General features: G+C 40.1%; 1 non-coding gene across 1 annotated transcript; it reads right to left on the bottom strand.

The window, feature by feature from the left end:
* Positions 1-505: 505 nt before the first annotated feature.
* Positions 506-14001, bottom strand: LOC102078851 (uncharacterized). Its single transcript, XR_002062132.2, has 17 exons — positions 13797-14001; positions 12717-13291; positions 11375-11515; positions 11087-11222; positions 10701-10987; positions 10521-10603; positions 10326-10369; positions 9980-10120; positions 9804-9884; positions 9698-9718; positions 9513-9605; positions 7273-7434; positions 6995-7174; positions 6778-6858; positions 6604-6687; positions 3277-3369; positions 506-3196 (listed from the first exon to the last, which is right to left on the bottom strand). It is a non-coding gene; the product is annotated as an uncharacterized LOC102078851 (transcript).
* Between the last annotated feature and the right edge of the window lie 977 nt (positions 14002-14978).

Genomic DNA, 14978 nt, shown 5'->3' with positions numbered 1-14978 from the left:
TTTGATTCCTCCTTGATTATGTTGTTCAGTACAGGACAAGCTGGAGCATCTTTTTTTGAAAAGAGAATTCATAGCAAAGCTTTTGACCGCTCATGAGAACGATCAACAAAACCGACAAAGTGATAACTGCTTGTTAAAGGCACAGCTGAACTCTGAACATCACACTGTTGCAGTCAAGTCTGCTTCTTGTCAAATGTATATCAACTCTCTCTAGAGTCTGATTTATATTAACTGATCAAAGTATGTTTAAGACTTGCTTAGCTTTATAGGCTATATGTTTTCTTTAGGCTGTGTGTTCCACTGACTCAACCATAAACTCAATAATTAGCAGACAGCAACCACATAAATTGATGTTACTGCATATAAAGTTTAAGTCAATTAATTCTACTCAGTTGATGATTTGGACACATTTGATCAATTGTAAAATAATACAAAATATTCTAACATTATCACCAAACATTACATACTCAAAGACAAAAATGACCAGAAATGAGGAAAACCAGTGTCAGTTCTTCAAATATGTTTTAATTCAAAGACTAAATAACAATATTTTTTAAAGGAATAACCCACTGTTCCCAAATATTTCAACATATGCACAATTACTTGAGGAAAACAACATTTAAAAAAAAAATCACATCAAGAATGCATAAAATTTCACATTGTTAAAACTTGCAGGAGGTTGTTTGTAATGGGGGGTAAAAACTGAATTATTATACACTTAAAAAACAAAAACAAAACACATTATATGGCTGAAAATACAATTAAAGGCCAAGTGTTATACTACTCGAGAACAGAGACAGAAGAAGACTCATTAAGTGCTTATTATTATTTCAGATATTATTATTTCAGAGTCATCTGTACGATGATTGTTGCTACATCATCACTTTGACAAGAGCATGTTGTTCTAAAAACAATAAAAACCTCGAAAAACCGAAACTAAACCTTTAAGGAAAGTTTACTGTTCTCAGCTAACATGGTGCCAGTCACAACAACTGTAATCCTGTCGCTGGGTTTTAGCTTGAGATTTGTGAGGAATGTTTAACTACATTCATCTTCATCTGTTTTTTTTGTTTTGTTTGAGATCTTAAAAGGTGTTACAATGTTTTTAGTGTCAAGTCTAAATACCGGGTCATTGAATAAAGTTTTCAGTAGATATAGTGTGAAATATTCTCACTAGACATCAAATTGGGCTAAAATTGAGAGAAATTACAAGTACAACAACCCCAACATAGGATTACACAAAGGTACCTTTTTTTAAGTGTTACTTATACTTACTTTGCATAACCATCCACACTGTCTCTTTATTTGGGGAATATTCAATTAAATATTTGACCAGTAATGTCACTGTATGTTCTGGAAAATCACTACTATCTCAGATGTCTTGGATATTTTTTAAAACAGTGGCTTGCTCCTACTTATAGCTTGTGGGTTCTGCTCAAATGACTTTAGACTGTCATAGTAATGGGGTGAATACAAATTTAGCATAATATCCATACTAGGTCAGTTTGTGATGATATATTTCCCACTTTTCAGATATTTCTGATGCAATATGATAACAAAAACTCACCCTATGAAAGCAAAAAAGGAGGGTAGGTTAGGTTTACAAAAAAGCTGACCTACCCAACAGCTGTTTAAAAAAAAAAAGTTTTGAGATTAAAGTTAGTTATTTATGAGAACAAACCTCAAAAGGTAATTGTACTTTTTTTCCTGTCATGGGACAACTTCAATGCATTTTTAAAGGTCGTATGAAATTCATCACACCACACATGCTGATGCTAGGAGCACATTCTGCCTTCAGTGGGAGAGCTAATCAAATGATAGTCTACTTTGCAATCAGATTAAGATATTTAAAAAATGCTTGTAATTTCAGCCCAGAATCAACATGTCATCATTACAATCCAGTATGAATGGTCATGAATTTGAAATAATCACATAATTCAATTTAAATAACTAGTTCTAATAGAAAGGTACCTTTGGCAGCTCCCTTATTTCCCAAGTGGTCACCACATCAGATGGATCAACACATCTGATTTGCCACCGGGTACCCTTTCTAATTCCCTCACATTTTTCCAGCCTTAGTATCATCACTGGGAGCAAATGCAAAAATGCAAATAAATGGAGTGCTAATAAATGGAGTGTTAGTGACAACAGTGATGACACTAATGAATATATTATTAAATTAAAAAAGAAAGCAGTTGAGGTGCACACTTGTTTTTACCAAAACAAATCTTCTATTAACTTTGTTGTATATAGTATGAACGAACCCGGTAGCATGACAACAGTGTTAATGCTGGGAATCAAACACGTGGGCTAATTTTCTAGTAGTACAGTTGTCTGAAAGGGCTACTAAAATGTGTAATAGTGGTAAGGAGGGTGAGGGATATTCCTCAAGTAAGAGTGTGAATCAACCAACAGCACACTAACCACACAGAGGGCTGACTTCAGCACACTGCCAAAGCCAAGACACATAACAGTCAAGTAGAAAAGCCCTACACCTACATAATAAAACGTCTGAGAAGAAACACGCCTGGATTATAATGTCACAACTCCTGAAATGCCTTTGGTGATTCTTAAAATAAACCATTTACAGTCCAGAGGTAAGTCTGTAAAGTTTTGATATACATCATCACCAAAAAATAAAATAAAATTGCACAAAGTGTCACTAGAAAACCAGTGGTCTCCACTCTGCTCACATTTATTTTCCATTTCTGTCTGTGATGACGTTAAAGTTGAAGTGCTCTGCAGTTATTACAAATGCCCACATTCTTCTTAACCAGGAAATCACATGTTGATGACCGTTCCAGTATGATGGGGTCTTTATAATGTAATGGTTCTTTGGGAGGCATCCCCCTGGCACACAGAGTACTTCTCCAGACCCAAAAAGCAAATTAACCACCTCAGTCACCGAGGTTAGACGTGCTGGGTAGCAGTCGTACAGCGGGTGGGTGGGGAGCAGCGGTTGCTTTTGGACGGTGACCTGATAGAAGAAGCCCGGGTCGATTAGCACCATGGTGTCGGTCATGCTGGACTGCTTAGAACACTGGATGAGCTGCAGCTGCGGGCCCTCCACCATTATAGCATACCACAATATGGGCAGTACAGAGGAGCGTAAAGAGTCTAGTAGTTTCATGAGGTGGTTTTCTGCATCTGCACCAGTCCCAACTGGGTTATCAGCCAAACTGAAGATCTGTGTAATCTGCAGACAACAAACGAATAAAAATACATACGCATATGATTGCCTGTGGGGGGCGGGGGTAGCCTCAGCAGGACACTTACCATGGGCAACTCATCTTTCTCTTCTTCAACAACTTGCTTTGTAGCTTCTCTGCCACTTTGTGCTCTCTCTGCATCCCATCTGTTTTGCTGCTCCTGTATTGACAAAGTTGGTCTCATGAGAGTGACGCCTTAGTCTTTAACTCACTGCAAAATTATAAATATTAAACTACACCCAGCCCACACCTGCACATCAAATTGTGTCAGAGTCCAACAACACAGTTTATTATTAATAAACTGAAACCATCTGTGGACAGAAATGAATCCTTTGCAGAAGTCTGCAGCTACAGGAAACCTCTGACGCTGCTAATGGAGATTATGTGAGGTATCGGGTAGCAGCCTCTGGGGAGCCCACAAAGAAACTCCGCACATTGTAGTTCCTCAAGTTGCTATTTGAGGCTGGCTCATAAAACAAGCGAGATCCCACAGAATCTCATGTTAAAACACCCAAATGTTAAAGTCTGGTTAAATAATTAAATAAATAACACCCCCCCCCCAAAAAAAACCCCTCTATATCTAATTTTAGCTTTCATTACAACTGTATGTGGGTGAATTTTACATAATTTAACATTATTAAACTGTTACTTTGTACTACTTAGCAGCTAGCTGTGTCTGTTGTACACATCCATACAGTTCATACACCATGCCAGCACATCTTGCGGGGGCTAACTACAATTCAGCACTCTAACTTTTTGTCCAAATATGCTCACTTATGGCTAAAAGAAATTTAAAAAATAAATAAGAACAAACAAAGATATTGATGGTTGTGAAGCTAAATTTAAGAATTCAATTTGCTAAAAACTATTTGGTGCCATCTTTTATTTACAGTCTATTGTTTTAAAGGGGTTTTTTTAGCCTGTGTATTGAATTATTAAACACTGTGGTATATAAAGATGGTAAATGGTAAAATGGCCTGTATTTATATAGCGCTTTAATAGTCCCTAAGGACCCCAAAGCGCTTTACATATCCAGTCATCCACCCATTCACACACACATTCACAGACTGGTGATGGTGAGGGGTCTGACAGAATGCTTTTGCCATTATGTAATCTGTAACTTCCACATAGTATGCTGATCAGTGTAATTTTCAATGATTAAACTGTAATGGAGACGAGCAAACATATTGGCAGATCTGAGAAGAAAGAACCTTTGTTATGAAAATGATTTTAATCTTTTATACATGATTGCATTTGAGCTTATTAAAGAGCTGTGGCTCCTGGTCAAGTGAGGGTCAGAAACTCTTGGCAGGCGTTAATGATCAGCCAATACACGGTGAGGAGGACAGGAGCTCTGAAAGGAATTGCAACACACCTGCTTGCATGACATACGCCTGGAGTTATTTTTATCTTTTATTACTTATATCCTTTAGAGCTAAGATTTAAGTTTGTATCATTTATCACTTATATCCTTTGAAGTAAGTTTTAAGTTTCATTTATGTTCAGTTTAAGTAAGTTTCCTTCATGGTTTGAGTAGCATCATTTGAGTGTGACATTTAGTCTAGAAGTCACACATAGTTCAGCTGTGTATGAGCGCAGGCCTTATGTCTGGCTAGGACGAGAGGTGTGAGGTGAGCCGGGGTGCAGGACAGGTCATGACACATACATAGCATACACAGCAGACACCCACACACTCACACACACACGTACACACCATAGTAGGTAAGAAGTTAAGATGTGTTTTTGCTGCAATTGCAAATTGTGCCGGCATACTGTCAGATGGTTACAGGAAGTGCACCTGATGTTCTGGGAGATAAGAATGCGTTCATGGTGCGACACCGGGATGGAGATGAGACGTAATGTTCTTAAAAACTATGTTAAAAGTTAACGGAACATTTTGTGGTTTAGGTTGACGTAAGCTGTATTGTGTCTGCTTTGCAAAAGAGGGGGCTTTGTTGTCTTACCCATATAAAACCTTTGTCTAATTATTGTAAGTTCAGTTCGATCGCTGACTTTGCCCAGCGTCACACTCCACGCGTGTAATCAATAAATCTTCGCTTTGATCACATCTTCTGGACCAGAGTTGTTATTTGCTTGTGAGCCCTCCGTACTCCTTTTCTCCAATTTTTGAACCTTAACAATGGCAAGCTACATTGCAGCCACAGCCACCCTGGGGCGCACTGACAGAGGCGAGGCTGCCGGACACTGGCGCCACCGGGCCCTCTGACCACCACCAGTAGGCAACGGGTGAAGTGTCTTGCCCAAGGACACAACAACCGAGACTGTCCAAGCCGGGGCTCGAACCGGCAACCTTCCGATTACAAGGCGAACTCCCAACTCTTGAGCCACGATCGCCGACGATGTGCACAACTATGCTGTTACTTTAGCAAAATTGCGTTTGTCTATAATTATGACGTAGAAGAAGATCAGACCAGCTATGACAAATGCAGAAATTCTTTTTTCTAGCAACTGTATCTGTATACACCCACACCACCTCTGGAAAACATCAAATAGCTTCAACGAAAACCATGAACAAAATGACGCATGTATGAAAAGGGCCACTTTTTTAACAATTGGTGAAGTGTCAAAAAAGGAAATCTACACTCTTCCCTACACATAGTTTAAATAAGGAAGGGCCAAACAAACGTTGACTGTTATCATATTTGAAACAGATCATGGAAAATCAGATATGTTTGTCCATAAACTGACTGGCAAAACAAGTGACCACAAGGACAAACTGAAGGACAGCCAAGAAGAGGGTGGTGACAAGTAGAGAGCACAAACAGCTTGGCAGCAAAATGCAGCCATTACATTACAACAGATCACATTAACTTTTGTGGGTGGCCTTGTGCCAAGTGTTTTAGACACAAACCGAATCATTGCAACATCTCTGGTTTATCCATTCATTTTGAAGGCATTGTTACATTTTGTAACCCTTCTGTCTTTCATGCTTCTATTCTGTAAAACTGCAATAAAGGCAAACTGCTCAAAAGCTTCATTTGAGTGATGCTGTCAAATATTGAAACAACAGCGAAGGACCACGAGAACTGTAACAAGAAGTAACAACCCTTACATTAAACACTTTACTGGTTCAGACTTCATTACCAAACAAAGGTTAAAAAGAAGAAGACCACAGATTTAAGAAAACGGGGTTCCAGTAAGTAAGTGTTCATAATACGAAAGTGTAAATAGGATTCTGATGGCTTGTGATGAGTCAGGATCGTGCCATCGTTCGGCATTTGTCAGCAATAGCTTTTTACACAATCAGTCAGAAAAGTGCAACAGTTTACAACAGAGCTGTGGGACATTTAAAGCAAACCGCTCCAAAGAGCATGTGGATCCATTTGTGAGGATCAGAAAGAGCAACGCTTTTGTTTGTCTAAGTTAAACTTACTTGGTGGGGGTTGCTGTGGTTGCTGATGTGAGGGACGCCGTCTGACAGTCCATTCCGCACTCCAAACTCGGAATCATTCAACTGCTGAAAGACAGCGTTACGTTGAAATCATGTTTCTGTTTGAGATGGGGGGCATTTATCAAAATATGTGTAGACTGAGATCTGATTTCAAACCTGCATAGATGATTGGTGGTTTCTCACATTCGTGTCAAAAAAGTTTTTGCTAGACTTCACAGGTGACAAGCTCCAACTAATCTACAACAGCAGAGCAAAACCAGGTCAGGTTCACAATTAATGGGGTGATCGAGTCGTCGCTGCCCATTTACCTCAAAAATAATCATTATGAGCAAAGAGGAAACAAAATAAATGACCAAAGGCTTTGGGCACTCACTGGTTGTAAATTACTGTCATCATCTTCATTGTCGCTTAAATCATAGCCCATCTGAGACTCTTTGATTTTCTTTAAACCTAACTTGCGACTGTATGTGTAGTGAGGTCTAGGCCGGCCTGGCGGTAGCGGGCCATCTGGTCCGTAGTCACCTTGTCCCATCTGGAAGGGCAGCAAATGCCTCTGCCAGACAGAAGCAGAGGATTTTACTTAAATAAATACTGGAAGAATCAGTGTCATTGAAAAACTATTTTACAAAATTGCATCTGTCGGAGTCTTACCATTGCCTGCCTCTGACACTGCCGTAAACGACATTTCTGCCTTTTCTTGTTGCTGCCTCCGAACTTGGGCTTGTCTATACAGAAATCACACGTGCCACAGTCTTTCCTGCAGAGACAGGCCTTGCATTCTCCACAGGAACGTCGCTTCCGCTTTTTGTGCCACTGAAAACAAGAAAATTCACACAACTGGGTCAAAATAACAAGACGACAGTGAAGAAATCACTAATTTTGTCAAAGATGTGCGACAAGTAAGGGGTACTATGGGCAAAAGGTGTCTGAGGAATTACACAACTTCTATTTCCACGATAAATCTCCAAAATGTAAAAAAGGTTGTGTAAAATTCAATGTTTACTGTCTCCCTTTTAAATGTCAAGAAACATTGTGGTTAATTAACTGGTTGAATAAAGAGAAAGCTAAAGGCAAAAAAGACAGCAAGCAGAAAACCCCGGTGGAGGTGCATGTGCAGTTGACTTCGACATTAAATAGTCTTTAACCAACTAGTGCTGAGGTGTCAAAAATCATTAAGGGTACAGGGGAGGTTGTCTATATGGGAGAAAAGCTATTGTTTGCAATCAGCCTGAGTGAAACAGCAATCCCACTGATGTGGAACAATGTGGAGGCTGTAATTTTCCTGTAATTAATAAACAGCACAAACAGAAATGTCATTGTGTTTTCCCATATTGGCTTTCCATTCTTTGAGGTTTGGCTAGTGCTTCTTCTTCTGCAGTAGTTTAATGACACCAGTCTGCAGAATTGGTGCCCCCAACTGTTGTTCACAATCCACCTAAAGCCTAATATTTTTATAGCAGTTGTGAATAATGTTTGCATTTATTTACACATTCTGGAAATATTGCTAAAAATTGTACTAAACGTGGATGGAAACTTGACCAATGAGTATATATTCCTAAAATGTGTTCACCTCTCTCCCACCCATCACAGCCTGAGAGGAGTCCTCACATCAGCTGGGAGTTGTTGCGTGTATTTTTAAGAAGTGTCCCTTTTTTAACATGAAAAGTTGTTATGTTGCAGTTCAGCATGATCTGTGCAGCATGAACAGAACTGTAACACTAACGAACTTTCACTCGACTCTACTTGAACTTGAAGTCTTCATTAGGTACAACTTTTTAGTACTGTGTTGCGCCCCCTTGTCCCTTGAGGACTGCCTTCATTCTTTGTGGCACGGATTCAACAAGGTGCTGGAAACATTCCTCAGAGATTTTGGTCCATATTGACATGATCTAGTCACACAGTTGCTGCAGATTTATTGACTGCACCTTCCTGATGTAAATGTCTCATCTCACCACATCTCAAAGGAGCCCTGTCTGGACGTCATTTGGGTACGGTGAACTCAAGAAAACCAGTTTCAGATGATATGAGCTTTGTGACATCGTGCATTATCCTCCTGGAAGCAGCCATCAGAAAATGGGTACAATGTGGTAATAATGGGATGGAAACAGTCAGCAAAAAACACTGACAATATTTATATGGTGTTCAGTTGGTACTAAGGGGCCTAGAGTGTGCTCCGAAAATATTCCCCATAACACTTTAACACCACCTCCAACCTGAACCGTTGATACAAGGCAGGATGGATCCATGCTTTCATGCTGTTTAAGCCAAATTCTGACCCTACTGTTTGAATGTTGTAGCAGAAATTATGAATCACTGGGGAGCCTCAGTTCCATGTTCCTGTTCTGAGAGGAGAGGCATGCAGTGTGGTTTTATGTTGCTGTAGGCCATCGACTTCAAGGACTGATGTGCTGTGGGATCCTTTTCTGAATACCTTGGTTGTCACAAGTGGTCATCGGAGTTACTGTTCCCTCTGTGCAGACTGCTTCCTTGCCTTCAGCTCAAGGCATCCCGGCCATTTTTCTCAACAAGGAAGTTTCACCCACAGAACTGTCGCATACTGGATAGTTCCTCTTTTTTTGGAACATTCTCTGTAAAATCTAGAGATGTGTGTTGTGTGGAGAAATCCCAGTAGATCAGCAGTTTTTGAAATACTCGGTTGAGCCCGTCTGGCTCCAACAACCACGCCATGTCCAAAATCATTAATGTCACCTTTCGTCTCCATTCTCATGCTTGGTTTGAAATTCAGTCGGTCATCTTGACTATGTATACATGCCTAAATGAATTGCGTCACTACCGTGTGTCTGTGCATGTGTTTGTGCATGCGTCTGTGTGTGGTAAAGGTATATTCCTTTATGCAAATGTTAAAAAAGAAAAAAACCTAAAACACTCACATCATCATCGTCATCAGTTGACAATTCATCCTCATCATCAACATCCACATTGACTGAGAAGTTCTCCGTATCACTGCTTTTGAGACTGGGGTGCTGTGTGAAGACGACATCAGTATGAGTAAGGAAAATAATTGTTCAGCACGATGCTATAAATAACACATTTAGTAAGATCAGAAAAGTGTTACCTGTGAATCTGTAACTTCACCCTGCAAAATCAAATGAACATTTTAGAAAATACAGGAAACGAAGCCAATCAAAGTGTTAACAATTCAGACTATACAGACTTTGTACCTGGAAACTCATGCTGTCGTCAAATGTTTCCGAAACGTCACTGTAAGGCCTCTGCTGTATGAAGCCTCCACTTCCAGGGCCCTGGAAGACCATAACAAATGCATAAGAAAGCAATATTGATGCTAAAGTAATTTAAAAGTATATAAATAAATAAAAATCAGCGTGTAGCTGTTTACCTTGCGAATGGGACATATACATTTGCGTTTTCGGCATATGCGTCTCCGGGATTCTGGGCTCTGCAGCCCATGTTTGCAATTGGCACACTGCCCACAATTGACGGTGTTATGACATCCCACACACTGACCACAAGGAATCCACTACATGTGGCATGGACACAAGGAGAAAGACAGTTTGCTTATTTAATGACATTCATGAGAAATGTGGATTTTATAACACATGGCAACAGTTTTTATCAGAATTTTAAAGAAAAATGAAATGAATTTAAGAGCATTTCAATATTACTATGCGCCCTTCGAGCATTAGTCTGGCAGTTACAATGTGTTTCTGCACGCAGCACATTACCTTTCTGAAGCGAATCATTGGGTGTTCTTTTGTCTTTGACGCTGCTGGAAGTGGGGAAAAAAATTGTAGTAATGTTACAAGGAGAATCCATATTTTACCCCATCTTCAGCCAACTGTTTCCCTTTGATGTCAGATATATATCTGATGCAGTTTTGCCTCTCACTTATAATTCTACACTCTTATGCACCAACGTACCCCAACAGGAGGGACAGCAGGGCCTCTTTCTTTGTTTGTCGTACCACGTGCCTGTGAAGGAAATGCCACATCTGGCACAGATCCTGCAGACACACATGATGACCCCCCCCTCTCTCCAGTTATCACAAGAAGCTGACACTTGTAATTAAGGTGTTATGTTGCACGTAGTAACAGACTCACAGTATGCTGTCCTCTGACCCGATCTCTCCATTTATGGAAGGGAGCGGACGTGGCTGAGATGATGACGGACCAGGGAGTTTAATTTTATCCTCGGCAGGTGGATCCTCACTGTGAGACCCTTGATTGGGCGATCCCACTGTACTGTTCAAGGGGGCATTTGACTGATTGGAGTTGGCGTTTTTAGACCCGAGGCTTGGGGTTAGTCTGTGGTGGGAGTCAGGAGTGTCTGCCCCCTCTCCCCTCTCCATCCAGCTGGACTCCGAGGACGATCGCTCGCGGACCTTTCTCTAAAGGATGAGAGAGTGAGGAGAGCAGACTCTAAGTCATGCAGTGCAAATCTTCAGTGCTTTCACGCTTAAAATACAAAGAAAAACACCAGGTGACACCTTTCTGCTTCGAATTTTTGGGAGCGGTGTTTCGCCATCGTAGAATTTGCCCGTCTTGTACTCAAAGTTAGACAAGTCCTGTCCTTCCAGCACTGAAATCAGCTCTACTCTGCTTCTCACTCGATCACCACGAGGACTGCAAAGGAGAAAAATAATTACAACCACAAAAAACCCCAAAATGTTCTTTTGATATTCAGTGCACGCTTCAGGAGGAGTATAAAAATTAGCACCATTAATATGTCAACAACTGTACAGGTGGATTCTTTATTCCTACAAGGCCGTATTTACCTTAAGTAATATACATCCTTTTGGCCAATACTAGATCCTGAGCGCCGAACGACCTCTTTGCGCTTCCAGCCCTCCCCCAGTGCAGGGCATTCAACCCATCCCTCATCAGGGTGCGATCGTTTACGACGGGGTGCATGAAGCCTGAATTTAAAAGAAGACACACACTCAAACATTTTAGAAATGTTTAGATCACATTGAGGGAAAAGAGACTGCACATACATCACCCTGAGAAACATGATGAGTCATAATAATAATATAATAAATAAAAATTCTTTTCACAGATAGAGGCAAAGTTGCATTGAAGTTTCAAATGAGCTCAAATGAATAAGACATTTAAAGCCCTGTTTTCATCGGTAGCTCCTCTGAATATCTGAAAATACACTTATGCTGAAAATGGTCAGAAAGCTTGTGCAGCATCTTTGCACGCATGCATATCCACTGCCAGCCCTGCAGTAACAATGGTAAAAATGTGGACCCTGTGCTTGCTCACCAGCATAGCATCTAAATTTAGTCCAAAAATACTTAAGATAATGCTGCTCATTATCAGATTACAGCAAAAGACCTAAACCCTTTCCCAAATTGCTGGCTTCATCAATCAGTTACACGGTGACACAGATATGTCGATCCTCTGAACCTCTTTCAGACCTACTCACAATAGGAAAGTAATCAATCAAGTAAAATAAAATGCAAGTTAGAGTTTTCTATAACATGGCAGGTATATTTTGGAAGTTATTTGTTACTAGTGGTTTGAGGAAACTGGACAAGCAGAAGACAAAAGATGTCTCAGCCTAAAAAAAAATCATAAACAGAATCTGAAAATCATGGTCTCAAGAAACAGGAAAAATTTCAGCAAAGACCTGAAACAGGACCTGAGTGATGTTCGCTGAAGTCTTGTCAGACACACATAGATGGGCTGTCAAGACGCCATTCTTAAGGAAGGGAACGGTGGAAGCCAATTTACACAAGAAGTGGACCTTGAGTCTTATGGAGTGATGAATCCAAATTTGAAACTTTCGGTCAAACCAAATTGTAACTTTCAAGCTTGTTAGAATTTTACAAACTCTGTTTTAAAATACTGTATGTATATTTGCACATTTCACTAAATTCACTGCACCTAATTTCTATTTTCTTTTGTAAAATATCAAAAATGATCGTGTCTCAAGAATTCTGCACAATACTGTACATCTGTTAGGCAGTAATGTGACAGTCTGATCACCTGGACCTTGCTGTCTGGCAGGGGCATACCATGCTAGAGAAAAAGCAACTTTGTGAGTAAATATTACAACAGCATCCCATGACCACAAACCACAAAGGATAGTAAGAACAACATTATTCAACCTACTGATATATCTTTTTGAAGGTGCTCTCACTGCCACCCACACTCTCGCTCCTTTCACTTTCTCCTGCCAGACTCTCTTCCTCTGGATCATTTCTATCATTGCTTTCAGCATCGTCGTCATCATCTTCAAGTGGCTCAAACCAGTCAACAGGAGGCTCACCACCAGAAGACTTCGCCTCCTCTTTCTCCTCTGTTGCTTTTTCTTTCATGGGACCAGAGCTGGGGCTTCCTATTGCATTTACACCATCTGAGGATTCTGGGGCTGGTTCATATGTCTCATCTATGTCACTGCTCTTCTTCTCTGACCTTTGTCCTACATCCTCTTCTGCAGTGTCTCCTTTACAGCTGTTCTTCTCTGCGTTTTGTCCTGCATCTTCTTCCACAGTCTCTGTGCCCTGGATTGGGCTTTCAAGCGTTTCCTCATCCATTGATGCACAAGTTTAAGCTATCGGTCGTCTATAGTTCGTCTTGCATCCCATTTAAAGATGTGTATGTTCACACTGTCCCTGGATGTCCTGGCCTCTGAGGTTAAGGTGTGCAGCTGTGGTTGAAAGCTGGTCAATTTATCATGGCAAAGCCTGTGGTGAAGAAAAAAAGATAGAGGCTGATTATAAAAATGATCTAAGTACGCCTTATGACCTATACAGCATGTACAGTTAAAACAGCTAAATGGCTGAGAAATTGTAAAGTTAGTTTCGAAATAAAGCTATTCACAGTTAATTAGCTCGGACAATAATATAGCAATGTTAGCCAGCAAACAAAACGTTAGCACTAGCTAACATAAGCTGCTAAGTTTTGTTACTGTTTCAAGTTCTCTCATTGTTTGACATGCAGTACGGATATTTTGGTGACACTGAGATTAGCGAGACACTAAACAGCAGTGTAACATCAACGCTAGATTAGCTGAAGTGAAAGCAATATAAGCGAGAGCAACGTTAGCCTCCGCTAGCTATCGCATATCTCCATGGATGATTTCTAATCCGATAAACTGAAATAAATGTTTATAGAAGCTGTTTGTCGCTACCGGACTACAAAGGTTTGTGGCCACTTGGGTTTTTAAAAAAAACACGCACCCACACACACCTTTAGGTAATATTCCTCAGATGTTTGGGACACTGATTTCAACACGTAGCTCTCCCCATTCACTTAGAGCTAACGTTGTTAGCTACCATGCACCTAGCACTACGGAAACGGTGGCATTGGACACAATCAAAGACGATGGAACACTCAAGATATAACTCCCCCTAGCTTGTGGGGGGAAGGACGGAACTGTTTGTTGGATGCGGTGAAGGTGTTCTGTGGGGTCTCCCCTTTGTGTGTGTGTGTGTGTATAAATTAGGTGCGGGACAAAAAGCGCTCATGAGTACATAACGTTATTTCACGCGTGTGTATGTGTTCACTGCCAACAGCAAGGCAAAAGCAACTAACTGGCACCGCTCCGTCTTCTCCGAAGTGAACATAGTTTTTAGGCTTATATTTGCTTTTTTATATATAACTTTAAAAAAAAATGCTCACCTAAAAAATACCTTCGTATTTAAGAAACACTCGGTTCCATTTTTTTAATTAAATTTGTAACACCTAAGTGAAAAATGTACCCCATATTGGTGCCAAATCACCGCAGAGCAGTTTAAGCTAGCTGTATATAGACTGCACCATGCTGTAATACCACCTACCACTTTTTACATTTGTTCACCGTTATTAAACTGTACCTTAGTTCAAGTATGACTCGCTCAAGCGCTATTGGACGGGTGGGGCTAGGGGGCGGGGTTAAATAGAGAACTGAACAAAAGACGGAAGGGAGGGAACCCTCTTATCCCGAAAGTGTCATTTTCGTAGCCATCGTCTTTTCCCTTTAACTGTGCTGCGTTTGAGACCGATCTGAAATCAGATTTTAAAAACCATTAAAATATTAAATATTAGGATTGTGACGTCTTTTTGAGGCGCTACATAATCTTGGAGTTTTCAGGGAATTTACCAGAGCACATCTTAAAAATCATTAGTTAATTATTGTATGACAATATTCTATTTCTTTCTATCTTTAATTTTATTTATTGGATATTTTATTGTCTATTTTATACATGCTTTACTATTAATCTTATTCATTTTTAACTTTTATCATTGTTCTTTGGAAAGTACTTTGGTCAATCATGTTCTTTTTAAAGCGCTCTATAAATAAAGTTGGATTGGATTTCAACATCTTCTGGCCTGAAGTAGGATTTTAGAAGGCAAACCTGAATGCAAAAACTTTGTAAAAGGAATTGTGCT

Source organism: Oreochromis niloticus, linkage group LG5 (assembly GCF_001858045.2).
Source record: "Oreochromis niloticus isolate F11D_XX linkage group LG5, O_niloticus_UMD_NMBU, whole genome shotgun sequence".
NCBI lineage: Eukaryota > Metazoa > Chordata > Actinopteri > Cichliformes > Cichlidae > Oreochromis > Oreochromis niloticus.
This window is presented reverse-complemented; position numbering and strand designations above follow the sequence as displayed.